At 39.0% G+C, this 27,054-nt stretch overlaps 1 protein-coding gene across 6 annotated transcripts in view; it reads right to left on the minus strand.

The window, feature by feature from the left end:
* Positions 1-27,054, minus strand: part of foxp1b (forkhead box P1b) — a 158,560-nt gene that overhangs the window by 116,854 nt on the left and 14,652 nt on the right. For all 6 annotated transcript variants that reach the window (XM_056751471.1, XM_056751470.1, XM_056751472.1 and 3 more), the window contains exon 4: positions 10,655-10,703. The gene's annotated coding sequence lies outside the window, so the exon portion shown is untranslated. The remainder of the gene's footprint in view (positions 1-10,654; positions 10,704-27,054) is intronic.

Below are 27,054 nucleotides of genomic sequence, written 5' to 3' on the forward strand. Positions count from 1 at the left end.
AGCCAAAGAAAAAGGGAGCGCAGACGAGCCCTGCAGAAAATAAACAGGGTGTCTTGTTTCAAAGGCGGGGGGGACACACAGGCATTCCATTGTTCAAGCCAATTATCGGAGGCAAATAATAACAGCAGATGGATCCAGCGTGCAGTGGAGAGCTGCGGAACAGATGATGAAATGTGAGAGACGAGGAGGAGGGGTCAAACTACCCTGGTCCTAAAGCTCCACACACCAGATGTGGACTTCAACGAAGACAACTCTTTATCACTGGCCTTGACTGCTGCCATCACCCCCACTGTACTGTCATGAGATGATAAGTTTTTTATTAGACAATCAGGAAATTGTGATTATTATTATTAATAGCAACAATAATACCGATACTAATAATACTTATTATTTTTATATAATTTGATATTATATTTATATATATTTTATATAATAAATAGTACTAGTATTTTTGTTATTACTATTATCTATGGATAACAGAACTAATATACATTTTATTATTTTTGTATAGAAAACAACACTACAAACTTTTATTATTATTATTATAATCAGCATTATTAGCCTCATTATTATTATTATTATTTTGTTATTTACATTATTAAAAACAATTTTGACTGTATGTATTTTTTTATTTTATGTATTTATGTATCACAGAAAGCACAAGATATTGTGGCAAAAGACAAAGGGTGAAAACACATTTGGTTCATGAGGCAGTCCGAACTCAAACCTGAGTTCACAAGCATATGCAAACCGCTAGGCCACAGGTCCATTTAAAAAACGCTTTAATTGCATTCACAGTTATTACCCTACCCAGACTGCTTTCTGGATTTTGTTTGATCAGAATTGCGTAATTGTATCACATCAAAAAGTTGCTGTGTCTTTGAGCTACCGAGTAAAGGGTTGTGTGTCATCAGGAGTATTTTTCATCGCTCTGTTTGAGGACCTTTGGGTGTATTTTCTTCACAGCAGAGCTACAGGGAAGAGTATCTGAAGCGAGAGGAACCGGCAACCAAATATGCTGAAGGATGTGTCATATCGCTGCTCAACTGACAGCCGAAGTGTGTATGTATGCGTGTGTGTGTGTGTATGGGGTGGGGGCTTTTTCAGCCTAAAACAAAACGCATCCTCAATGTGCCCCTGTCAAGGGTGGGAGATGTCTTCAGATAGTGGCACAAAAGATCAACCGCTCCCTTTCAGCCGAGAGAAAAGAACGAAAGTTTTCGTTTCATTAACTCAAGACTAAAGCATAATTATCTCCCTATGGGCCGCAATCACCAAACGCAGGATAATAGAACTGAAAGCACTTTCCACTCCACTCATCTAAGCGATTCTTTTATTCCCACTCTTTTTTCCACTTGTTTTTTCTTCTCCGCCCTCAGATGAGATTAACCAATCGAATAATGGCAACAGATTGCGGGGGCAAGAGGAAAATACAACTTTCAGAATGGCGTCTATTCGAGAGCTTGAAAGACTCTGGGTTATCTGACTGCAAGTTCCTCGAATTGTCGCCGAAACGGCTTCCGTTTCTTTTCACGGGCATCTCTGTGCTACAATCTTTCTTTCTAACTTTAGAAGAAAGTGGAGGAACGGGGTGAGGGACATTAGCCACAAACCAAATTCTGTTGGACACACAAGCAATCGGCATCAAACGTTGAATTTAAAGTAAATCTCCATTTTTAAATCATCAATACAGATTAAGTTACTTGTAACTAGATTGACTAAAATGATCGTACATATACACTTTTACAATGTCAAATAAAATGCTATATTAATGGATCACTTATTTTAACATTTACTTTAAAATAAACGAAAATTGCTCATGAAAAAAAACCTGCTCATTCTCATTTGCAAATACATGCAGCAAGTATCAACCCAAGCTAAAATATCGGCCTATTACAGCTTACGATGCAATTTCTAAAACGACAACTAAAGAGATCCCTAAAGGAGACCCCGGATTGAATTATCTTATAAAAATATTTGCTATTAGCAAAAGTCTCTGAAAATAAAATGGTTTGGAGCAGCAAACTACAATGCAAGAAAAACGTCTTACTCCTAGAATGGAGCGAGGACAAAGAAACTGTTAAAAAGAGAAACTGGCAGGCCAAGCGGCTGTTTTGTACACCGACACAGAGGTCGAGTTAATTAGACTATTGTCATTTTAATCAGGACAGCTTCTCTCGGTCAGCTTTTGCAGTGTGCACGTCCATGACACGCTTAGGGCCTCCGCACAGACATAAAGACAGTGTGTGTGTGTGTGTTTCGAAAGGCTCGCTCCACTAATGAGAGATGCCACAGAAACAAAGCCCCACAGTATCACCGGGGGAAACTCCTCACATTCTGTCTGCTCGTTCCTCTGTTCATTTAAAAAAATAATTTAAATATCAAATATTTGAACCGATTTGCTTCTCCCTGGCTATCCGATATCGAAAAGCAAGTCTTCCATGTTGCCTTTATTATGTGCTTAACCTTCATTAAAATTCAGAACTATCATTACAAGTGTTTCAGCAACCATCATTTCGGACGAGGTCATGGGTTGTTTTCGAATAGCTATACGCAAAACATCTGTGACGATGATAGCTGAACCAAATGTCCATAGAAACATTATATTGTAAATGTTCCAATTCTTCAAAATATACATTACATTTCCCTATTGTTCCTATGAGCTTTACTATGAACACCTAGAGAAAAGCAAAAGATCCATATGGAAATGCAGAATACTGCTCGAGTATTTGAATAAACTGAACGGAGGGAAATATTCAAGATTCATGTCGCTTTAGGTTGACTGCATCATTTAAACATGCCTTCTCATGAAAGTATTTTATGCTTATCCAATAAAAACATGTATACGGTATCTCACTTCTGTATGTATTACATATGTGACTGTGATCTAATCTGTTGGCCGGGTTGGCATGTAGAGAAAATTCAGTGGGGAAGATGCCTTGTTTTGTTAGAAGCCTTATGATTTGTGCCGGGGGGCGCGTTAACAAAATAAAATCGATGATGAAAATAAGGGAGCCATCATTATATAACTCAATTTGAATATAAACTTGCAAACAGCCGGTTTAAATGACAACACTGTAAGCTGAGCTGCATGAGGTGACAAAACATTTAAGGTGGCATTTACATTTGGTCACATCATGCGTTTGTACTGAACGGATAGTGACCCAGTCATTTGAGGTGAACAGCAATTGAATCAGCTCAGGAGGTGTTTTGAGATGCTTGCAAGACGCCACACTGCCAAATGTAAATGCATCTGTTGTTCAGAACACATATATTGTAGTACATACTGTTCCTTTAACCAGATGGAATTAAACCAGTATACAAAATATTTGGGACCAATGCTGGATGGGATGAATAATTTATGAAATATTAGTTAAAAGTCGTCGCAGGTTCCTTGACTTAAGTTATATACTGGCAAATGCCCCAAGCAATTTGTCTAATTTGCAAGTAGCTGGAAAAAATAATTATCTCATCTATTTCTTAAACACGGATGAAAAACAGACTAATGGCTCTATCTTAATTTGGAATTTTATGTCTATTTATCATATTGTGGAGCGCTCAGGGTTTTATCACTCATCATCAATATTTCAGGCAGTGTTAATATTAATTTGATCAGATATTAATTTTACTCAAAATGCGAGTATAAATCAATAATTCAACAAAAGGAATGATCAGTGGAGCTGAATCAGTGGGACTGAATATTTAAGTTTACACATCCAGTATAAAATACAGAATCGTAATCCCAGCACATCCTCATCACGGTCTTGTGAGGTTAATAAAACAGGAAGAGTTCAACAAAGATGCTGAAAGTAAAAATCTCTTACGGCGACAGCAACAATAACACAGCATATTCGCTGGTCATGTGACCAGATCAGATATTATAGGCTGTTTAGCTCACTTTGATACAAGACATGCAGTACCTCTGTTGAGGATTGAATTTATTAGGTTCATTTGAATACCAACCTCCTCAATGGACACAGATCTGTAGTTTATTCACCCCCGTGCTCATCAAAGACTGTATGTGACCCTTTCTTATCGATATTTTGAGAAATGTCTGAGAAAAATGGATTCGTGCCGGTACAATGGATGTCAATGGAGCCCCAATGTAGTTTAGTTATCAACATCTTCAAGATATCTTCTTTTGGGTTTTCCTTTTAAAAGAAAGTCATATAGGTTTGGAACGACATAAGGGTGAGTAAATGATGAAATAATATTTTCTTGGGTGAACTATCCCTTTATGTTTGGTAGGGCAAGAGTCGCTATTATTACTATAAAAAAACTGGGTGAGCATGTGTATAAAAAGACTTAAAACTATCTCAATTTTAAATAAACGATTATGAAAACTAAAATGTAAAAAAACCCAAAAATCAAAAATGATGATGTCAGACATTTCATTGAAAGAATTTAAGTTAAGCCTTAAAACCGAATCAGGCGACTGGACAATGACACCAGCTCAACTCAAACCTGTGCCTACTCTTTCCTTTCAATAATTCATCATCTCTTTGTTATTGCCAAACACACAGAAAAGAATTAAAAACTGCTGATTCCTCCTAATTAATGCTCTCGTCTGTACTCGCTACAGATGTCTTGGATTTCCCCGGTAATCTTTCACTGTATTTAACCCTGTCAAACATTCTGGCGGGCTATTTTTTTCCTCCCTTTCTCCATCTTGTGCCTCTTAACCTCCTCCATTTCTCCTCTTGTCTATTCATCTCATCGCCGGCACATTCTGTATTGTCTCTATCTCTCCCACTAAATCACCTCTTGATGTTTCCTTAATTTATTCCACTCTCTCATTCGCAAACCCTGTCTTTCCCTCCCTCTCACGGACACGCACTCGCATACACACCAGAGGGGGGTGCTCTGTTTTTTTTGGGCGAGACTTACGTTACCGTGTGAGAGAGGAGAGTTTAAATAAACATCTGCACGCCGTGGCCACAATAGAGTCTTTTGTGTTGAAATGTGCACAGAAATGATGTTTGGAGGGCCGTTTTCAGTTCCACAACAGCAGAGCACTCAAACAGGTTAAATTCCCATTACGAGTATATTAAGACTTCACAGAATCCCAAAAGTCTGGGTAAAGTCTCTATGTAAGTCACGCCAAAAATCATTCAAAAAGTCATTTAAAAAATCCAATTTATGGCGCTATGTACTATGTTTATGGTTTCGAAGCACAAGTAAATTTTGGGGAAAAAGATTCTGTCAACATTTATTCACCTTGTGTACTTGCATATGTGTCTTTCATGTGTGGAACACAAAGAAGATATTTAGAGAAATGTCAAATGGAAGTCAAAGGGAGCCAATGTTGTTCGGTTACCAACATTCTTCGAATTATCTTCTTTGTTTTTTCACGGAATCTTTTGGGTTCTACTAAAGAAAGTCAGTCGAACAGATCTGGCATGACATCAGTGTGAGTAAATGATGAAAGAATTTTCATTTTTGGCTGAACTATCCCTTATAACATATAACAAGGCTGTTACAATTGACGCTTATGTTCTGTATAAAGTTTGCTGTAATTTCAGATATTTCTTAATATAACTAAGCTAATATGTCATGACTTTACCTAAACTCATAAGAACTGATTAAAACAAACTTGTGCTCTCAATAACAAGCTTCAAAAGCTTTATGAAACATGAGACATTACTCATGTCTGGGGGTCTCGAGACCAAAGATATCAACTTTTTTCACATTCTCTGATCCTCTTACACACCCACCAGTTGTTCATTTTGGTTTACTGTATGTTTGTCCTCGAGTCAAAACTCACACCAAAGAGAAACAATACTACGTTGCTGAATAACCACTTCTATAAAAAATGCTTGTCTATATTAAACAACAGATGCTTAAAACCTTTAATAATAAACTGCTGGTTTTATTTAGGACAGGGAAACATCACCATTGGGTTCTCTATGACCCCAAACATAAAAGCAGTATCTTTCAACACAACTCGACGGTTAAGGAACTTACCAGGATGCATGCGAAGACTCAACAATATTTCAACACCTTTTCTCCTGCTGTTCTGCTGTGAAAAGGCAGTATCTGTTTCTCCTTCCTGTCTCTCTGGTCGCTCTTTGTTTCAACACACTCCACGCCAACAAATAACACTCTATGCAAAGTGATGCCTGCGAATTGTTTTGGATCTATATTTGAATATTTAAATGCTTCACTTTAGATCTAGATATTTGGCAGCAATTTCCATATATGAGTGTGAAGCAGGTACGCACCACCTGATAGCGGTTCTTAGTATTTTTTTGTTCCCACCGTATGACAAAGATCTGATAGGCACCATTCATTTATGTACCTGCAGTTTCGCAGGGGGTCACGCAACTAACGTGGAGAAAGCTCCAAAAGTCTCTGCAAGTATCAAAACAGACGCCCACGCGATGGCATTTAACCAAATTGAATGTGTTGATAATATAACATTTACATATAGCATAACTGCAGAGCTCTGGGTTGATCATTATCGAAAACCAGCCTAAAGACATATTGAAACTCTAAAACGGGTCACTCGCAAAGCTCCTGGGAAAAAAATGCCACAACAATGCGGTATAAAACAGGCAAATAGATTCGGGGCGTCAGGTCCCCAATGATGCTAGCTTGTCGTTTCACGCTATGGCATTTGCTTAAAAGATAGAGAGCTTGGGAGGATAGTAATCTGTGGACGCCCGGGCTGGTGTTACTTTGTGCGGCTGGAGAGGAGAAAAGTGGCTGTTTTTTGAGATTTTGAGAAGGACAAGATGAGCTTTGATCTGTGGGCTTTGAGAGGGAGATACTGACTCCGCTGTCAATCTGTCTGTAAAGAAAAAACACGCTCCTGACATTTTTGTAAGATATGCAGTCGAGTGTGTGAACATGTTCTCTTTTTTTCCTGGAAGATGCTACGAACTGACACGGCCTGCACAAACCACGATTCTCTTCGAGTTTGCACAATAAGAAAAGAAGCAAAATAAACTCGAATAAATTAATGACGATGCAAAATCTATGACTAAAACAAAACGTGTAAAATGATATACGCAGGCGGACAAATTTTTAAACAGAAGAGAACATGATTGAAAAAGCAAAAAGGAAAAGGAAGTGGCACCGAGGCAGGATGATATAGCAGAGTTTGGCAGAAGCCTATAGGAAGGCACAGAAGGTGTCACTATTCTTCACGTGACCCAAGGGGAGAGACAGAGAGAGAGAGAGAGACTGTCGCCTTCCTTCGATTCGGGTTGCTGTGACTCATATGCTGCTTGTCACATTGGGTTTTGATCGCCTGCGAGGCAGACGTGACCCTGAGCGGCACCCATGTCCTCCGCCTGTATATTTACAAACAGAGACAGGGCACAAACAGGCTGGGGCGAGACGTTTTGGCAGAACTGTGAGAAGCAGGGGCTTAGAACGCTGCTGAGAGTAGAGAGAGGGGAGAAAGAACAGATAGAATTGACCCTGTGATGTTGCCGGAGTGTGAGCGTGTGTGTTAAATAAAGCATGTCAGTGCAAAACAAATTCGATTCATCCTTCAAACTAAAGTGGACAATTCAGATTTTCTACTTGGATGTGATTTTTGGGGTTGTTAATTTAACCTTTAAACCACTTTAACTACTGATTTGAGTGCTTGAGCTATGCCAAAGTATGAATTTCAAGCCACAAAGTTTTTTTTTTTAAATAAATATCTATGTATTTAAAGGGATAGTTCACAAAAAAATAAAAATCTCAATAATGTATTATTGTCATCATTTATTAATCCTAATGTTGTTCTAAACCTGTATATCACTCTTTATCTGTAGAAAACAAAAGGAAGATATTTTGAGAAATGTCTTGGTGGTTTTGTGTCTATACAATGTAAGTCAATGGGTGCTATTGAATTCTGCAGAAGATAGAAAGTCAAACCGGTTTGGAAAATATCCATTTAAACCGAAATCCAAATCGTACAAATTGCATAAAATCTCCACATATGACAGCAACCCAGATGAGCATTGATATTCAATATCAGATTAAGGAGTGGTTTCCCATGCTAATTTAGTTGTTTTTGAACAATACAGTCTTCTAACATTTATCAATGACATATCTTAAAATATATCAGTACGATTTCATTGTCTCAAGATGCACACGGTACTGTTTTTTGTAATGTGTGTTTTTAAAATACACTTAAATATCCTAATTTCACTAAGGCCTAGTACTGGTTTATGATAATACCTGTCCAGGAAACCACCCCTTAGTGCGATTTCAACTATTCACAATATAGAAAAAGAAATTCAGATTTTGTCCCTATGCAACTGTGATGTAAATGTGGCCAAAGGTCTTATCAAACTCTCTATTCGCAGTTTAATATACTGCAAATATTTGAGTCTACAGTCACGATGAAGATATTAAAAAGCAGTAGAAAAGCTCTAAAAGGTGTCGCCTAATGTTACTAATGGAACGTATTAAAGCGCCGCGAAACGCCTTGAGATCTTTCCTAAACCAAATAATTAGTCAATATTGAAAAGGTTAAATTTAACAGCAAGGAGAGCTTTCACGTCCTCGCGTGGAGACATAAATGTAGCCTCTCATTAGTCATAACCATCTGCAACGTGCAAGTACCAATTATGAGTCTTAAAAGTGCTTTTAAAGGAAATGGTAAACCACACGCAAGACGTTTAAGCAGAGATACTCTTCGCTAACTCGTGCCACGGCGAACGGCCTTCCTGGACACTTTAAAACAGGTGCGATAGTGGACAGTGCAAAGTAATTTAATGGAAATAAACCTACAGTCCACCTGCTTATTGGGTCCTAAATCTGAATAACTAAATAATAACCTGCACTTTAATGTATTTTTGAGTGCTTTTCAACTCGAAGTCTGCACATTTGAGTCAATATTCAAGAGGGAATAATCAGCCATTCCGCCTTAATTCTCATGCGACAGAAAGGATTAATGCGATACAACTCATCTGAAAGTTTGCCGGAAGAACGTGTTTTTGTGTTTGTTATGTTTAATTCATGTTGTTAACGTGGATCCGCGCCAACGTCGCCGTATTGACTTTCAAATCGCTGATCTCTGAACTAACATGAAATTGTGTAGTTGGAAAATGACAAGAGATTGATTTCCATAAGTCTCATAAGCACAACTGACTATGTAAATAGGGCTGATTTCTTTATGGGGGTGGGGGAAAATAGCTCGGCACTCCATTTACATTATCAAATGACACAATTTACATTCATGTTTTCCATTTACTATCAATCTGTAACGTACACAGTTTTTGCAAGCGGGCGTAACTGTTAGAAGCACTTCTCTAAAACGCTGTCTGGCCGGGCTGGTAAAACAACAGACCTGGCACTAGCTCCATTATGACAAAAGCATGCGATAACAGAGAAGCGATTTAAGTACCATTCAACCAAGTGAACGCCGGCTGAAATACATATTCACGTCGATAAAGGAGTTGAGTCTTTCGGATGGACCCTTTATGTTTGTTTGGAATCCGTTTCAGGTACTTATCTAAGTCAATATGCTAATGAATGCTAATACGATAACTTGTGTATAGCAAAGATATGTTTTTTTTATGAAAGGTTGTATACGGATGTTTACAGTAAACAAGAAAACAGGCTGATGTGATGAAACCGTGTGATGTGTCGGCGGGTCATGGTTTGTTTGTTTGTTATGTTTAGACGACACAGGAAGTGAAGGCCACATTGATGTAGGTCAAAAGCGATTCTTAAAAACTGAATTCAAATTTCCCTGTGAATACAGATAAACCTATTATAAACATAATCCGTTACCTAAAAAAGTCACTGTAGCAGTTTGGCACACATGGGCATATAATTCACACACCTGGTGCTTAAAGGAACAGTTCACCCCCTAAAACATTCTGTCATCATTTACTGATCCTCGAGTTATTCCAAATCTGTCTAAATGTCTTTTTTCTGATGAACACAGAGAAAGAAATTTGGAATAATGCTAGTAACCAAACAGTTATTGGCCACCATTGACTACATAGTAGGAAAAATTGCTTTATAAATGTCTTTGTTCTGTTGAACACAAAAGAAGATATTTTGAAGAATGTAGGAAAGCAGACAGCCAAAAGGGCTCTTTTGACTACCATTGTAATTTTTCAAGAACTGTTTGGTAACTAGCATTATTCCAAATTTCTTTCTCTGTGTTCATCAGAACAAAGACATTTAAAAAGATTTGAACGCGATTAAATGTAGACATCATTTTCATTTTTTGGTGAACTGTTCCTTTAAATTAAATAAGAGGAAATCAAATATGTTAGGAACCTATACAACCCAACAAACTGAAACAACTAAATGTGTTTCATATTTTTATAGCCTGCACATTAAACTTCAAAATGAACAACCTATTTGTTCCATAAAGAACTGTAAGTAATAACTGTGATGGGTCATAAAATAAAAATGTATGAGGCTTTACTTTTTATTCTTCCTTTCGTGTAGTACAGTAAATTTAAATTAATGGATAAGAACAATAATATTGACCAATACTGTAAGTCTAGGGCACCTGTGGCACTGAACTTACATTGGATGGTGGCCAAATAAATTTGCATTGTACATTCACATACTGTATATGCATTCGGCAGAAGCTTTTATCCAAAGTGATTTACAGTGCATTCAAAGTATACATTCTTATCAGTGTGTGTTTCTGGGAATCAAACCCACAATCTTTACGCCCTAAGGCACATACCTTTCTGAACTCTCAGCATCCACAGGGCCGGACCACTCGACTCTCCTCCCTGCAGAACAGACAGCAGGTAGAAACAGGGATAAAAGAGAGGGCAGAAAGAAATGAAAAGACAAAACGACAGAAAAAAAACATTAGAGACAAATGAGAAAATCTACAGAAACTTGGAATCATCAGAGACTGCTGCTCCACATCCAGCTACCAAAAAAACCCTGATGTGGATTTGTGCTAATTATCCAGCCGATATCGTGATAGCTTTATCTCCAGACGAATCAAATGAAGTTTTCTGCTCGGATGAGAACAAGGTAGCGGGAGGACGAGGGGATGTGGAGAGAGAAAGAGAGAGAGGTCACTTTGAAACCATTGTTCATTACCCGTTTCCTCAGAGTTTATTTTGGCGCCTTGTTTAAATAATCTGGCAATACATTTTTAGCATCTTAACAGGGCAAAATTCCCTTGATTAAACAAATAATAGCACATCCAAGAAAACTGTAATTGAGTTCAAATTGATTCGAGCGGATGCTCTAATTGCATTTAAACACTTTTCCTCTCTAACCCTGAATTCGCAGCTTCTTAATTACTGGCCCTCCGCGCGAATCCCCCCGGCGGCGAGGTGGAAAATAAAAATAGTGCGAGTTTTACGGCACATTGTTAAACTGACCTATAAACTTTTTTATTCAATATAAACGTAGGCCCAGCGGAGGGGAGGGTGAGGTGTTGAGGGAACGCTACTAAACTCAGATTAGCCCAATCCCCCACAGTCTCGAACCCGTCACTCATCTTCACGAACCCCCCTTCACTTTCGCCTCCGAGGGGAGGGAGAGGCACAAATGTGTTTCCTGAACAAGGTGCAAAAGGCACATCCTGATTAGAGGAACGACGGCCCGCCTCGCCAGCGCCGCTCCATTCAATCTTGCCGATGCAGCAAAAGTTGCCTGAGAGGAGGAAAGCTGCTGCCAACTCAAACAGGGCTCCCTGGCGTGTGTGTGCGCACGTTCGCCTGTGTGTGTGTGTGTGTGTGCACGCCTGCAGTGGCCTTCCTGAGGGCACGGTGCAGCTGGATCTGTCTGAATAAAGGTACGAGGCGAAAAGTCAAAGCTACTGTAAACTCTCCACCCTCCCTCGGTTATTCGCCAGGACGTCCCGAATCAAAAGAGAAAAGACCCCACCTAAAAACATGCCGCATTGTTTTTCCCCGCAAAGCCTTCCCACGAATTACAAAGGAAAACGTTTGTAAAGAGGGCAAGCGTTTGCTTTTTCCTGTCCTGTGATCGTGCCAAACAAAATGCCAGGAGAGAAAGTGACATTTAGCATTGGTAAAAAAAAAGAGCGGTTTGCAAGTGATTAGAGTTTGTATTTCATTGTTATGAGGTTGACACCAGAGAGGAAACCAGAACAATCCATTCGACTGTTTTCCTTTTTTCCAGCCTCTCTTTCTCCTCTGAATTTAGAAACACTAATTAGTTTTGCTCTCATAAACCCAACCTGAAAACGGCCAATTAGATAGTGTGAAGTGGGAGACTTGCTGAAGAAACAAGTGCTTGGAGAAGGAGAGCGAAAAAGAAAGTAAAAACCTCATCATGCTTCAATTACAACCTCACATCCAATGCAACAGAGGGGAAGAAAAACATTTCACACTTTTCACCGAGAACATATGCCGGTTTGTCATTCGAGCACGCAGCTCGAACGCGCTTCTGCATAACGGTGTTATGTAAATGAAACGTGATAATGTTTCATCTGTATCGGTTGTTATTCGGCTCTCTCGGGTGCGTTGAGGTCATCGTTTAAACCGAACCACCTGGCCAATCACAGCGGCAGCTGGGCTCTTACTCAGCCACCAGAATCTGACCAGAACGTTTCCTTAAACCACCGTTAATCAGATACAGCAATTCCCCCTTTCAAGGGTACCTTCACGTTACGAACGCCTCCACTTGCTTTTATTTTCAAAAAGAGGCCGTTTCGTGGGCTCGCCAGGTGGTTTATTTTCATACCGAGGACGTCGTTTGAAATTAATGATAAACTTGAGCGAAATTGTCTTCGGAAAATTTCGGGTCCCGTCCCCCGGGTTGACCCGGGCGAGCGTTTCATCACTGTCAGATTTAAGACTGATGGTCTGTCAAAGAACCCTCCCTCCTTCATCTCTAGCCGGTTCCCGAGCCGGGACGAACGGCTAAATAAAGGGGCCTGGGCGAGGCGGAGCTCTATGCTTTTTGCCGGGAATGAATTCTCAGATGCCGGGGTCGCTGCCAACGTCCTTGCAGCCAACGGCTGAGAGGGCAGAGGAGTTCACGCTAACTGCAGCTCGGACCTGCGCTGAACATCTGCTCATGAATGAGCGGGCCGCCTGCTAAAAGAGTGCAGCGGTGCTACAAGGGCCGGCTGATGAAAAATTCAACGCTCTCTTTCTCCTGGCACGCCGGTTTGGCGTCTACTCTCCTGAGCCCGACCCTGCGGAATCATATTAAGGGAATCTGCGAGTGCGGCGCGGGGTTTATCCGAAAGAACAGCTGCCGTGGAAAAGGGATCTGCTGCTTGAGGAGAGCTCGGGGACTTTCGCACGGAGATCTGCCTTCACGTATGCTGTTTGTCCTTGAAGAAGGGAAACAAGGGTTTAACACTGAAGTAATATGGTGAGAGGGATGGCTACATAAAAAAAATCACACAAGATCTTTGAGATTTCGGGCGGGTCTTAAAGATTGCTCACGTATTTCTAAATGGCTTGAGTCAAGTATTATAACAATGTTTTATTGTCCACAACCAAAGGTACAAACAAAAGTATCTCTAAAGTTTACCCTAACAAACACCCTAAATGACAAAAAAAATGACTAAACCCAAACCACCCTGAATTCACGTCACCGTGCTCTTTCATCCACACTGCAGCCAGACCAGTTGCAGGTACACACCGTATAATCACAGAACCAACTTTGCTCGTAAATCCAGGCTAAATATTTGATTCACATAAAGCCACCATAGCCATATACCTACAGGAGAGCCAGAGGTTTTCTTTGGAAACATCACTGAGTAATAGCAGAAGTTTAAGGAAGTGGTAAAACTGAAATAACCGATTACCTCACATTCAGCAATTTCGCTTCTGTCTCGGGATGGGTTCAGCTCACTGAGCCATAAACAATTCTGTTTGTATACGGCTGCGGCAAAATGCGGAACGGAAGCTACGATGATCGGTTTCTATGTGCGGCGCAACCTTTTAAAGACATCAGCTAAAAAACTGGGGAAGCATTAATATAGACACGACGTCTATTCGTTTCCGATTGGAACATTTCAACTTCCTTGTGAGACTGGGACACAGAAATTGCTACATTGGTCACACGGCGATCTTAGTTGCGCTTTAATATGCAAAATGTTTGGCCTTTTGTGTGCAGCTGTGAGTTTTGCTTTTTCTATTGAAAAACCCCAATCAGTGTAACATCTGATGTTTTTCTAAAGTTCTGGTTGAACGTATCGCCAGCGATGCAGAAGTCATGGGTTTAAAGCCGTAAGACCTGAAAATAAAAGCGTCATATAAAGGTCAACAAATACAAGCCTTCATTACATAACAATGTAGTTAAGAATTAAAAATGATCTTGTTGGGATTAGAGGTTTGTTCACTATCGGATATTCTTAAACAAAACAGGTGGCGGCATGACTCAAAACATTTTAATATGAAACATCTTTCATATTATCATTTAAATTCAATATTGTGATTTTATTAAAAGTAAATGCTCAATAAGTGTCCTATCAGATCTCGAAGCGCGTTTTATCTTTTTAATTCATCTAAATGTGTCACTGATAGGGAGCGAGCGAGAGAGGAAAAAACTGGTAAATATGACTGCTTAAATTTAATGCACACATTGTTGACACGTAATGTAATTTAAGTTGGGGTGTGAATGAAAGCCCAGCAGGGGTAATAATACCCTCCTAATGAGAATCTCTGCTAGCTGTAGACCTTGCTGAGATAGCCATAATGCATTGCTTCTCTTTTTTTTAATAAAATAATTGTTACAGTTATTAAAGATGAATCTCATCAGAGGCCGGGTGACAAAATAATTCATTACCAAAAGCACGGCTTTAAATAGCTGCAAATTAAATTTCCCCGCAGAAAATATGCCTGCAGATGAATGGGATCGTTATTTCATAAATATTGGATTCAGTGTGCCCTTGGAAGACAAAAAAAACATCAGAACGTCCATTAAAAGAGTTCACGACGAAAGGCGGCTGATCAATTACTATAAAACCACAAAGAATTTGTATAGCGTAATTTACATTGACAATGGAAAAACAACATTCTGGATCACATATATGGTTGGTATTTTAAGGCACTGCGCAATGTTTTTAAAAAAAAGGTTTATCTTTGGGGTTTTTGCCTTTATTTACAGTACAGTGAGAGGACAGGAAACGAAGTAGGTGAGAGAGGATAGTTTCACGACCCGGGACTCGAACTTGGGTCGCCCGGAGCGCAACAGCGTCGTATGTCGGATCACGAACCACAAGGCTATCGACTCCGACAGCACTGCAGAATTTAAAAGAATTTCAGGGACACGATTCATTTTCAAAAATGATTCCTGGCCCGATCGCTTTTTCAGCAATAGTATATAGACACAAATCCTTAAGAACTTTAGGCATAATTTGTACAGTATGTTAAGATTGTGCATAAGAGCAATACTAAAATATGTATAAAATAAAATAAGAGAATATAATAACATTACACTCAGCTCTTTGACTTGCCTTTTGTATAAATGAAACGCGCGGCACTAGATCACGAGACCGCAAATACATTTATTCCCTTCAAACACGAGAACGCTAGTTGGTTTTCTTAAAGATTTGAAGCTTTTTCAGTCTTTTCAGCAGCTAAGACTACCTGAAGACCCTTGTGCAAGTTCGTTTACAGTTATTTGTATATGCTTTCCTTAATGTTTATGCTTTCCATGATCAAGTTAATGAATATAAAATCCTGTTTCTAAATCTTTCTGGATTGATCCAAAACCGTGACAAATCTGATTCCCCCAAAGGTCCGCGTCAATGCAGTTCGATAGCCATGACACTTAATACACATACAGTCAATAAATAATTACATTGATTATTTGTAGTCACTGTTGTTTACTGAATCAGAAACTTCCCAGCAAGCACCGGGCATCTCCTGTCCTCACACGCAGCAGGATGTAAAGAGGAAAGGCTTTATTAAGATCTCGCAGCCATAAAGAGCAGGGGGTGACTAAGCAGCTACATTAGCGTCTAAAAGCCAAAGTTATTTAAACCCAATAAAAGGCTAATACATTGTTTGAGTGGAAGTTACAGTGAAGTTATCTCCACCTTAATAACATCACGGCGAGCCTGATGTTGTTTAGATCAATAAAGCCCATTACAAGAGCAGGACTCCACACAGATAACAGGTCTCAGGCGCAGTGATGTAACACTCTATGGCATCGTGAAGCAGAAAGGAATCTTCTATTAAATAAAGGGGCCAACGGAAGACCAATCATAAGGCTCGATAATCTGATAAGAGGCGAGTGTGAGTGTTTTTAATATACAGGATGCTGCATTTGAATACAAGCACGATGGCACGGTTAGTGTCGGCAGAACCGGTTTGCCTGAAGTCATGGGGATGGTGACACAGCGAGTCGTAGGGTGGCATCTGTTAAGAGTAGGACCTTTATAGGACTCTACTGAGCTTTTTCTAAATCTTATTTTATCTGGTGCTCAAAGACTGAGGTCTACCACAATGGTACAGATATTTAAACTTAAAGGGACAGTTCCTCTAAAATAAAAATTATGTTATTTATTCAACCTCATGTTGTTTAAAACCTGTTTATGACTCTTTCTTCTGAGGAACACAAAAGAAGATATTTTGAGAAATGTCTTTGAGGTTTTGTTTACCACTCAATGGAAGTCAATAGGGACAGTGTTGTTTGGCTACCAACATCTTTCAAAATAACTTATTTTGTGTTCTGCAGAATAATGAACGTCATACAGGTTTAGAATGACATGAGGGTGAGTAACTGATGCAGGAAATTTTATTTTTGGGTGAACTGTCCCTTTAAATCTGGACGCTTAAACTAATTGAATAAACGAAACCTACAAAACATTCCTATTGTGTGTCATTTTTGAGTCTCAAAATAATTGATAAATGTGTTAACAAATTTGTTAACGGGTTTTAAATATTATGTCTCAACCAATAGCGTAGCTGTGAGGCGGGACTACCTGTCAATCAAAGGCAGGGGGAGTGTTGGGAAATTTGTTTGCAATGCCTCAGAAATCACACAGAGATGTGTTCTGGTAAGTCAATTTTAAATCATCTGGGAAAAATATTTGATGAGATAAATTTGAAACAATTCTCCATCTTCTTCATGATTGGTTGTCATTTGCATGAGTGCCTTTGTTCTGCATTAGTCCACCAGGTGATGCTCTGACATCTCACCTAAACATCTGACAAACCTAAAGTTATAACCATGACAACACACAAACCCACACAACTCAGACACAAAAATAACCAAGCACTTCTAAACCAAGCACATTCCCCCATTACATACAGAAAATACCAAAATTTCTAACATTCTGAAGCGACGATAACGCTACCATCCTGAAACTGTAAAACAGTGACAGTCACCTTGCACGCTGTTGATTCACTCCTGGGTCAGTTTGGAACAAAGGAACCCAAATGAATCAACACTTTTGTAGACTCAGACTCCAGGCAGGCTCTCCGAAACCTTTGAGTCTGGTCAAGAGACAGGAAGTGATGAAACACGTAAATGGTTTGAAAGGGAGAGCGAGAGAACACGCTCGTATGTGCGAGGGTTCATAACACTGTGTTCTTTCTGGTGAGAGGTGCAAACACAGGCCGAGGATTGCAGGTCTGACAGACACCACTTCACAAAACCACAGGAAAGACTGCTCTGATGTTACCTCTCGCACCACACGCTCTGTGATAAGAAGAAAAAAAAGATCTTGAAAAGTCCCTTCATGGGGGTTTCGCTGCTGTGCGTCTTTAAGGAGGCCCTGAAGAAGAACGTCTGCGCACGGCTCAAACAATAAACATGTTGTGCGTTCGAGGTCTTATTTATGTAAATGTTAAGGAGAGTTGCGTAAAGGAAAACAAAGATTTTTTTATTTTGCAAAACAAAAATGCTAAATGAATAGCTACAAAAACGTTGTCACACCGAAAGTACAATGAAAAATCACTGGGCCAAGTGAAAAGTCATTTCACACAGTTTCTATTCCAAACTTAAAGTCCCAGTGAAATTAAAAATGAAAATATTCATATAATTTCAAGAAATATTGCAGCGTTTATGGTAAATAGCTTATCAATGTGGGTCGTTTTCTTATAAAATTTATGTATCCTCATAATCTTCAGTTAAAATCTGAATTGACTATCCATCTAAATAAGACGGCTTGGCCCTAGTATCCGTTAACTCCTCCCCTTCAACGGTCAGCCTGCTACCAGCTTTTTTACACATCCAATCATTTCGCAGTGACAAACACAAGCCACGCCCAGTAATTTTCTCCTTTGAAATCCTTTTCACTAGGAAACGTGTCACTATACGGAGGTCAAAACGACCGAATTTCCGGTAAACGGGGACTTTAAATTTGGCAATGAACATTGATTCCAAATATTAGCAATTTTATGTCACAAAAACAATCTGTGCATTTCGTGAATGAAGGAAGTTTACACAACGAATGGCAAATAATAATTTTGTTTCGAAAACAATTCAGACGATGGCAGAGTTCACTACAACCGACTAAAATTTCAGCTTTTTTTTCCCGTGACTCCTCTAAAAGCCGCAAAACGCCAGGGCATTCCAAGATCGGTGCCACGTCTCTACATTGTGGTATGACTGGGCTGCCCACATATTGATTTACGCAACCTGAATTACCTTTCTGGCATCTCGAGGGACGGGTGAAAAACTCTGCACAAATTTGCCCAGCAGAGTCTGTAACTTGAGAGTGATGGAGTCCAAATGGACGCCTGTGAAGGTGACGATAGCGAATATCTCGGCAGAGCTGATCGCCTTTGACAGTGTAATATTACTGGACGATAAATATACAGAGCTGAGAGGGCAAAAAAAGAAAAGTGTCGGCGAGAGGCGAAGGCTGCCGCCAGCGATGGAGGCATAAATAAGGTCTTTTACCTTCGTCAGTCATCCGTCTTTTGACACGCAAGCTGAGCGCGGCTGTAATTAACACGGAGAGAGATAATGGGGTCTCTACCCACTGATCAATCTGCCAGATACATCGTCCGTCTTTTACAATGCCACCTTAACATCATTTTTAAAAAAGAGACTGTGACAAAAAACAGCTACCGATATTAGCTTTTTAGTACTCAGCTTGAAACGGTTTATGGGTTTATTGACACGGCTGTTTACGGCGTGTTCACAAAAGCACCGCTCTTTTCCACGAGACGCAAGTTCGTGCATCAATGCAGGACGGTGAGGTTCGCTAGACAGACGGTCAGTTGGATAATAGGCTGAAAAACACGGGGACAAGAGTTGTGTTTACTAGAATCGAAACTAAGGAGCCACAAGACAGAACTGTTAGAACTGTGCTCAGGAAGGATAAGCTGTAGTGTTGCGTGTATGTGTGGGTGTACGATTGTGCGTGTGAGCATTTCTGTAACCCAGCCGGGAGACAAACAAGCCTGTTGTTTGTTTGTGTCTCTCTGCCTGTGTTTGTCAGGTTTAGATTTGCTTTCACAGATTCACTGCTGCTGTCCCCCCTGGCCAAGTCTACACTGGCGTTCTGAGAGACGGCTTTAATGGACACAATCATGTTTTTGCACTTGAGGGGACGGACAGGAACACGTTGATGGTATGAACTTGTACTGGACCTGTGGTTTAGCGGTTATAGCGGCACTCTTACTTAGTAATCTGTGGTGCTCGTGTGGGGAAAACTAGTTTGAGCACATGAGGGTACACATGAATATTTAGTCTTTAGTATCTTTTGTAAGTTAAAGATCTTTATTGACTCAATTTGATCCCAATTGGTTGCTACTTAGGAAGAACAAAAATCTCTTAATTTGCCTGTTCCTTATAAAAATACTAGATAGAATGCATAAACGATGCAGTACAAAGACTGTAAGATATAAAACAATAGACAGTAAAGGACAAAACAAGATGAATGATAAGAATAATCACAAAGCAAAAGACAATCTGCAGTATAAATAAGAAATAATTAAAGGAACAGTTCACACAAAAATAAAAATGTTTTTGTTCAAAATCTGTATAATTTTATTCTTCTGATGAACACAGAGAATGCTAGTAGCCATCAACTATAGTAGGAAAATTACAATGATAGTCAAAAGTGCCCCAGAACTCTTTGCTTTCATTCTTCAAATTATCTTCTTTTGTCTTCAACAGAACAAGTTGAAGTTTTCTACTAAGGATGTCAATGGTGGCCAAGAACTGTTCGGTTACAAGCATTCTCCCAAATATCTTGCTCTGTGTTCATCAGAACAAAGAAATTTATTTAGACCAGGAACAGCTTGTGGGTGATTAAATGAAGACAGAATTTTCCTTTTTGGGTGAACTGTTCACAATAAACATTTAACAATAAAAGTGAAAAAAATATTAACTACAAAACGTAAGAAAATATGAATTGCTTTGCTAACAGTTCCCTGATAGAGCCAGAAAGGAAAAAACTATGAATTAATATGAATGCCAAATAGGATGAAAAAGTAGCTTGACATCCGTAAACAACCAACCGTAAATAAAACAAACTGGCTACTTAACTAAATTAACTTTATTAATAATAAATGTATTTAATATTTGTGTGTTTATACATCCCTTTATTGTTTTGTGCCCATCAACATCCTTTGCAAAAAAGAATTTAAAAATAATGTCATGCTTGACATCTCGTCGTATTGTTATAATAACAAATGCTAAAATATTATTTTTATTTAGATTTGAATAAAATGTTGTATATTTATTTAGATTTACACATATATGTAATAGGCTATAATATTCATACAATATATAACTATAACTGGACATGTTTTCTTGTTGCGTTTAGTCTCTCCACACCAAACTGCTCAACACAATCCGCTACAATGATTTTATTTAATCTTATAACCAAACATTTAATGCCTACAATAAAAAAGTACTATTCAATCTATTGAACACCACCCATCAATCACACAACACTAAGTTGGCTCTCTCCGCCCTGAAAGTTTCCAGTGTTCATCATTAGCGCGAGGCTAAACGGTCAGTGCGCCACTTCCCCTATTTAGACAAGCGATCCGTGAATAAAAAGTAGATCGGTTGTCTCATTGCGTTTTTAGGCCTCATTAAAGCCATTAACCTTATATGAATAGATGGAGGATTTTAATGTCAAAGAACAGGAGCTGTCTAAGTCACTCGCATTGTGTTTGTTTCTTTCTCATGGACAGATTTCCCAGCGCTCGTATTTATCACTGGTTACACTTTACAATTCGCTTTACTTTATTTTTAATGTTAAGCAGAATGCAAGAAGCTGAAAGTATCACTTTTTTTTATAATGTCATAGTATATCTGTAATACATAAATGTTATACAACATCAGTGTAAATAAATCCGCTTTGGGAGTTTTAATTATACTTCTCCTTTTTAAAATAGGAGTTGATATTCTCACGCTTATCTTTTGGAGGGTGGGGCTTATTTCTAATATAGTAAAGTCTGAAGGACCTTCCGGCTAACGTCATTTACAGCACCTTAAGTGAAAACGATTTGTGGGAACTGAGGTCCTATAAACACAAGCTTGAAGAAAAGGAAGTCTCATGAATAAAGGGTGTTTTTGATGCGTATCGGCTTGTTGATGGCTTTAAGAGTTAGCTGAGTACCTCCACCTCTATCGACAATGGGCGGCACGTGTTAAATGTATGATTCAGTGCCACATAGGAGAGAATGTGTCATTAGGGGGTGGCACCCGGTTCGTTGTGATGATGGTACCCAACACACGACCTTTCTACATATCTCTGACAATTAAAACCCATTGCGTTCACACGCCCTCCGCTGTCCCTCCCCTTCGCACATTTTCCCAGTGACCTGCGCTAACCTGCTCTCATCTCTCCGTGCCCAGACAGGAAACAGTGATGAGGGAGTGCTGGTGCGACCGGCCCAGAGTCCAGACCGGTTCCACAATACAGGCCACCACCCTGATCTCCAACCTGCACTTATCTGGCCAAACTAGGGAGATGGGGGGGGGCATTTCCTGTGTGAAACCGCATCTTTAGCAAGCATCACCTTTGCCTCACTGTAAATAAATACTTTCTTTCTTGTTCGCTCTCTCTCTCTCTCTCTCTCTCTCTCTCTACTTCCGCCAACTGTCACTGCCTGTTCCTCCAATCACCTTCGAGTCCAAACAGGAAAGTAAAGGAGGAGTGGAGAGATAGGAGATCTGGGCGTTAATTTGCCGCTCGCTGCAAGTTGCTCTGTAGTTTCCTACACACACACACACACGGTCAGCTGCCTGGGACTCCATCCTGGACTTGTGATCTTTTCCTGATTCTCGTCGTTACGACATCGGCCCACCGCCGGCCGGCCGCCCAACCATACAGGAAGTTAGGAAGCTAGGTTTAACTGAAAGCTTTTGTAACTTGAAGGCGGAAAGGGGACAGTTAATAAGAAAGTGAATATTCCGTCCACTAAATTAGGCACCAAAATCAAAACGTTTTCCTGTTTTATTACTTCAATTTTATAAACAGCTGCAGAAAAAAAATGAGATAGCAAAAATCTAATTTTTTTATATTCATAGGTATGTGTTGAAGTAAAATGGTCATTTTTGTTTCATTCTGTGAACTACTAACAATATTTCTGCCGAATCTCAAAAAATATATTGTTTTTACTTGCATTTATTGGCAGAAATGAAGACCGGAGAACAGGTTCTTATGTTCACTTTAAGCTATACAACAGTGAATAAATGAATAACAGTAAAAAACAGTAAAAAACTTTGTCACTCCTGTGGTTTGATTTTGTTGAAATACAACCGATACTGAAGTGAAATGGCCACAATTCATCTAGATTCAATTAATTTTTGGAATGGTCTCTTATTTTGTTCTGTTGCTATATATTTGTATAATATATATTATATTGTTATATCACATGATATTTTATTTTCATATTATATTCAGCAAAGAGATAAATGGAACAACGTTTTTGCCACCATTTCCTCTCTCAGCATCAAATTATATAAACTTTGCAATTCACTACATTTTTATAATCTCTTATAGCATGTGCTCCTATTTGTGTCTACTTTTCATCCAAAGGAACTTCGGGAGAACTAGCTAAAATTTAAATAGGGAACTCAGTTAGGTTTCCGGTGCTACAATCCAACAATCTTCGAACTATAAATTTGTCCTCTGGGATACATCTGACATATACATAAAGCTAATTGTTATAATTTTACCATTGTCCCTCTGTCTGAAAAATAGCGTTTTGGCCGCTTGCTTATTTGTGGCTGGGCGCTAAAGGGAGTACAATTAAAACCCCCTCACACACTCGGAGACCACCCCGACAGGCATGGTAATGGAAGTACTGTGTAATATTTCCTCTATTCCATGCATCTGCTCATTGAATGTCATTCACAGGGTTGAAGACACGTTTACTTTGGGCCTGCAGCCCTCTGACCGGGCGGTTGAAACTCAACACTCATTTAGCAGTGACTTAACATACGGCCCACTTCACAAGTGCACACACGCATACACACACGCTCATTAGATCAGTATCCTGTCTTAATTGCCTCTTTGTAACACACACCGTAGGCTAATGCAAGGGGTCTCAACATAGGATTAGCCCACCGTATTTTTAAAAACATCTTTCCTTGTGTATAAATTAGGAATCTATTTTCTTCCTGGCTGTTCTTGTCCCCTTATACGGTCACATATTATGCTTTATCATCTCATTTCACTTTTCTGTAAATAGGCTTTGAATGACTGATAAATGATTGTTGATGTTTTGAATGATTGTTGTCTACTAGAAAAAGGTCAATGAGCATCATTTAATTCACAAACACACATATATTCACACATACCAATATTTTTTCTTTCTAGATTTCGAATGAAATTTACCCAAATGAAGATTTTATTTCTCACTAGTTGCTCTTTTATAAATTAAGAGACTTAAATGAAATGTAACCTACTGTAGAATAACTCCCTTAAGCATCACCTTTTTTTAAGAGAAATAAAAATTGAAACAAATGAGACAACAAATTGTTGAAGTTCCATAACTGTATAGAGCTGTAAAATTATTGTAGATGACATGGCTTAGATCATTTGGAAAGGTTTGATGAAAAGGAAAAAAATCATATTGAAATTTCAGACTTTTGTGACTTTGAAAACTCAAACTGTGCTCTTTTTCCTGAGATAACAGCGCTTAAATCTATTTTTAATATCATACATGTCTCATCTAATATTTCATGAGTGTTTCTTAGAACAAAAGTCTGAGAAGTATAGAGGCTTATCAAAAGTCTCAGTTTGACCTCAATTTATTCTTATTGCCCTTTAGAACAAACACCTGAGATTTTAAAGAGATTCTCCTTTTCTTCAACAAAAGTTGCTGCTAATGAGCGTCAAAGGCTGAAAATACTTCCTCTATCACTTTACAATCAGACGAACAAGCAAAATCACAATCTGCAATGAGAGATGTTAATCCCTGATGTGGACAGTGTATGATGATGTCATGGGATGGTCCAACTCAAGAGCAGGGGTGTGCTAAGGCCGTCTAAACTTTATTGCCCTCCAAGGATGATGAGGAAATAGTAACATCCGTTTTATTGTTGCTTTAAATTAACCTTCAACTCTGAAAGAAAAAACGGTTGGGTAACCTCTCCGTTTTGTGAGCTGTTACTCATTTCTTGCTATATATACAGTATGTATTCATAGACATACATATGAATTATATCAGGGAAATTAGAGATCTCAAAAAAAACATGAATACAGCTTCTTATTAAAAAGCATATAAAGTTTGCTCTAAAACTGGAATTTTAGATGAAAAAGATAAGCAGTGCTTATAAATGCACTAAATCCATCAAGATGCTAAAGTGGTTTGAATGTTTTTCCTAAATTGGCACTTGGTTTCTATGCTAAATAGTTAAAAGGGCAAATTGGGTCATGTTTAATTTAAGTATCAATTAATTTGTCCTAAAATACACAAAAATTGGATGCATTGGAAGGTCAAAAAATAAAATCACTTGATCCTGAAAGATACCTGTGACTTTTTTAAACTATTAGAAGACACAACTGAGATTTTTATGTTTATAAGTGTTTTTTTCTGTTTTACAAAAAGGTCTCTATTTGATCTTCATTATATTTCATTACCATCTCCAATAAACAATTAAGATAACAAGCAGATCTTATTTGTTACTTTTCTTTCCTATAGGCAGAAACAGTCCTCAGGCACATCCAATGGGCAAATGCACCATCAGCAGTTCTATGAGTCGAAAATGGATGAGAGAAAGAAATAAAATGAGAGATAGAGAGAGACCCCTAAGTGCTTTCTCTCATTGGCACAGAACAATGATTCGCGCCATTGCCTGCTGTATCCCACAAATGAGGCATTACGTACAGCAGCTACACTGCCAATGCAGGAAATACGTCCTCTCCTTCCCTCCAAATGCTCGCTTCATCCCTCTCCTCCTTCTAACCTTCTAGTTCTTCTGTTCATCCTCCACTTCACATTATATCAAAGCTGGCGGAGGGTCTCCCGCAACGACGGGCCGCAAAATAACAACTGTCACCTTCAGCACAATTCATTAAAGCAATTTAACGTCGCCGCCTTCCAACGTAATTTTTATAATTGAAATTTAATTCTCCCGCAATATTGTTTTTCGGAACGAGGGGGTTAATTGACATTTGTGGTAATTAATTGCCAGGCGGAGAGATATTTATGCCGAGCGGCTAAAAACAAAAAGTGACGTGGCGAGTGGGAGAGAGGGGTGGCGTGCTGAGACACTCTCATCATCCTGGCTTTCCCTCCTGTGGATTAGGAGGGGAGGGATACTAGACCACGGAAAGAAGCAACTTTGTGGTCGGGATTTAATTGCGGGGGTATTCCATTACATCGGCACAAATGTCACTCTCGTTTCTGATCGGGGCCAAAGGCAGGAACTGGCCTCGTGCCAGGACCACGGCGCAGAGAAGCATTCTGTCAATCGCGACAGGAAGACTGGTGACTGACGACGAAACATAAGTGCGAAGGGACAGTGACACGAAAACTGGGTCAAAGGCAAATGGGCAGAGCTAACCGCTAAGTGTGAAGAGAAGAGACACAGACAAAAGATTTATTTCTAATGTACTGTAGCAGAACATTTAGACGATTTAGAGTCTTCATATACACAAATGAGATCTCTTTAATGTCTCAATTGCATCTCATGGATAGCAGTGATATTAAACCTAGAGCAGATGTAGACTTTTGCTTAAACATCTTTCTTCTCATGAGAAAAAGCCCCTAATGTGTCTTTTTATTTCAAACACTGCTCAGATTTGTCACGACAACAAGGTGTGTAAACGCAATACAAACATTTCAGTAAGACATCAAACGACTAAATAATCTCTAGTAAGTGAATTTAAAAGAATTGTATGGAATATTTATGTTTTAGTAGAAAAATCTAAAGTACACATGACAAATTAGAGATTTTTTATGAAACCATTAACTAATCTCTCAATTGTTCTCCCAAAATAGCAATTATAAATTGATATATATGTATATTAGTGGTGGGCATAGATTTTTTTTTAATCTAGATTAATCTTGGAATTAATCTAGATTAAAATGGCTCATTTGAATTCTGCCAAAGGCATTCAGAATATGTGTGCTACCCAAATAATGACTTAAAGTAAGTCTTTGAGAACGGGTGTCTCAAGCCAGGTGGCGCATTAGACCAGGGGCTTATCTCCTGTTTCCAAAATGCATCACAAACTGCTTGAGAAAGCTGTTCTACTATGATAATTGGTGATGAAAATAAATTATGTTCAATAAAATGTCCTTGTGTTTACTTCCGCATTAGCTAAGGGATGATTTGCGTTTAGGTGGTACTTGAGACTGGAAGAGCTCCTACAGTATATTTACATTTAGTCATTTAGCAGACGCTTCTATCCAAAGCAACTTACAAAGAGTTAGGGAGCAACAAGCGATATGTCATACAGGAGCCATAATACATTAGATCTCAATACAAAGTTACTGGTTTCAACTAAAGCTAGACCACTACCTGTTAGAGAGAGAGTTTTTTTTTAAACCAATTCCACATTGCACAAGGTGCAAACAACCTTAGTCTTGTCAATGTTTCTATTGGGAAGCTTCTTAAAAATAAATTTTCCCTGAAGCCAACCCGGCGGCTTCAGAGCTGCATCCATGTTAGCACGTCACGTTTGATGTGGTAATTTCACACTAACGTTATGTTATGTTCAGACCAAACGCGAATGGCGCGTCAAGCGCGAGTGATATACACGTT

The sequence above is a fragment of the Triplophysa dalaica genome, chromosome 6, assembly GCF_015846415.1.
Source record: "Triplophysa dalaica isolate WHDGS20190420 chromosome 6, ASM1584641v1, whole genome shotgun sequence".
Taxonomy (NCBI): domain Eukaryota; kingdom Metazoa; phylum Chordata; class Actinopteri; order Cypriniformes; family Nemacheilidae; genus Triplophysa; species Triplophysa dalaica.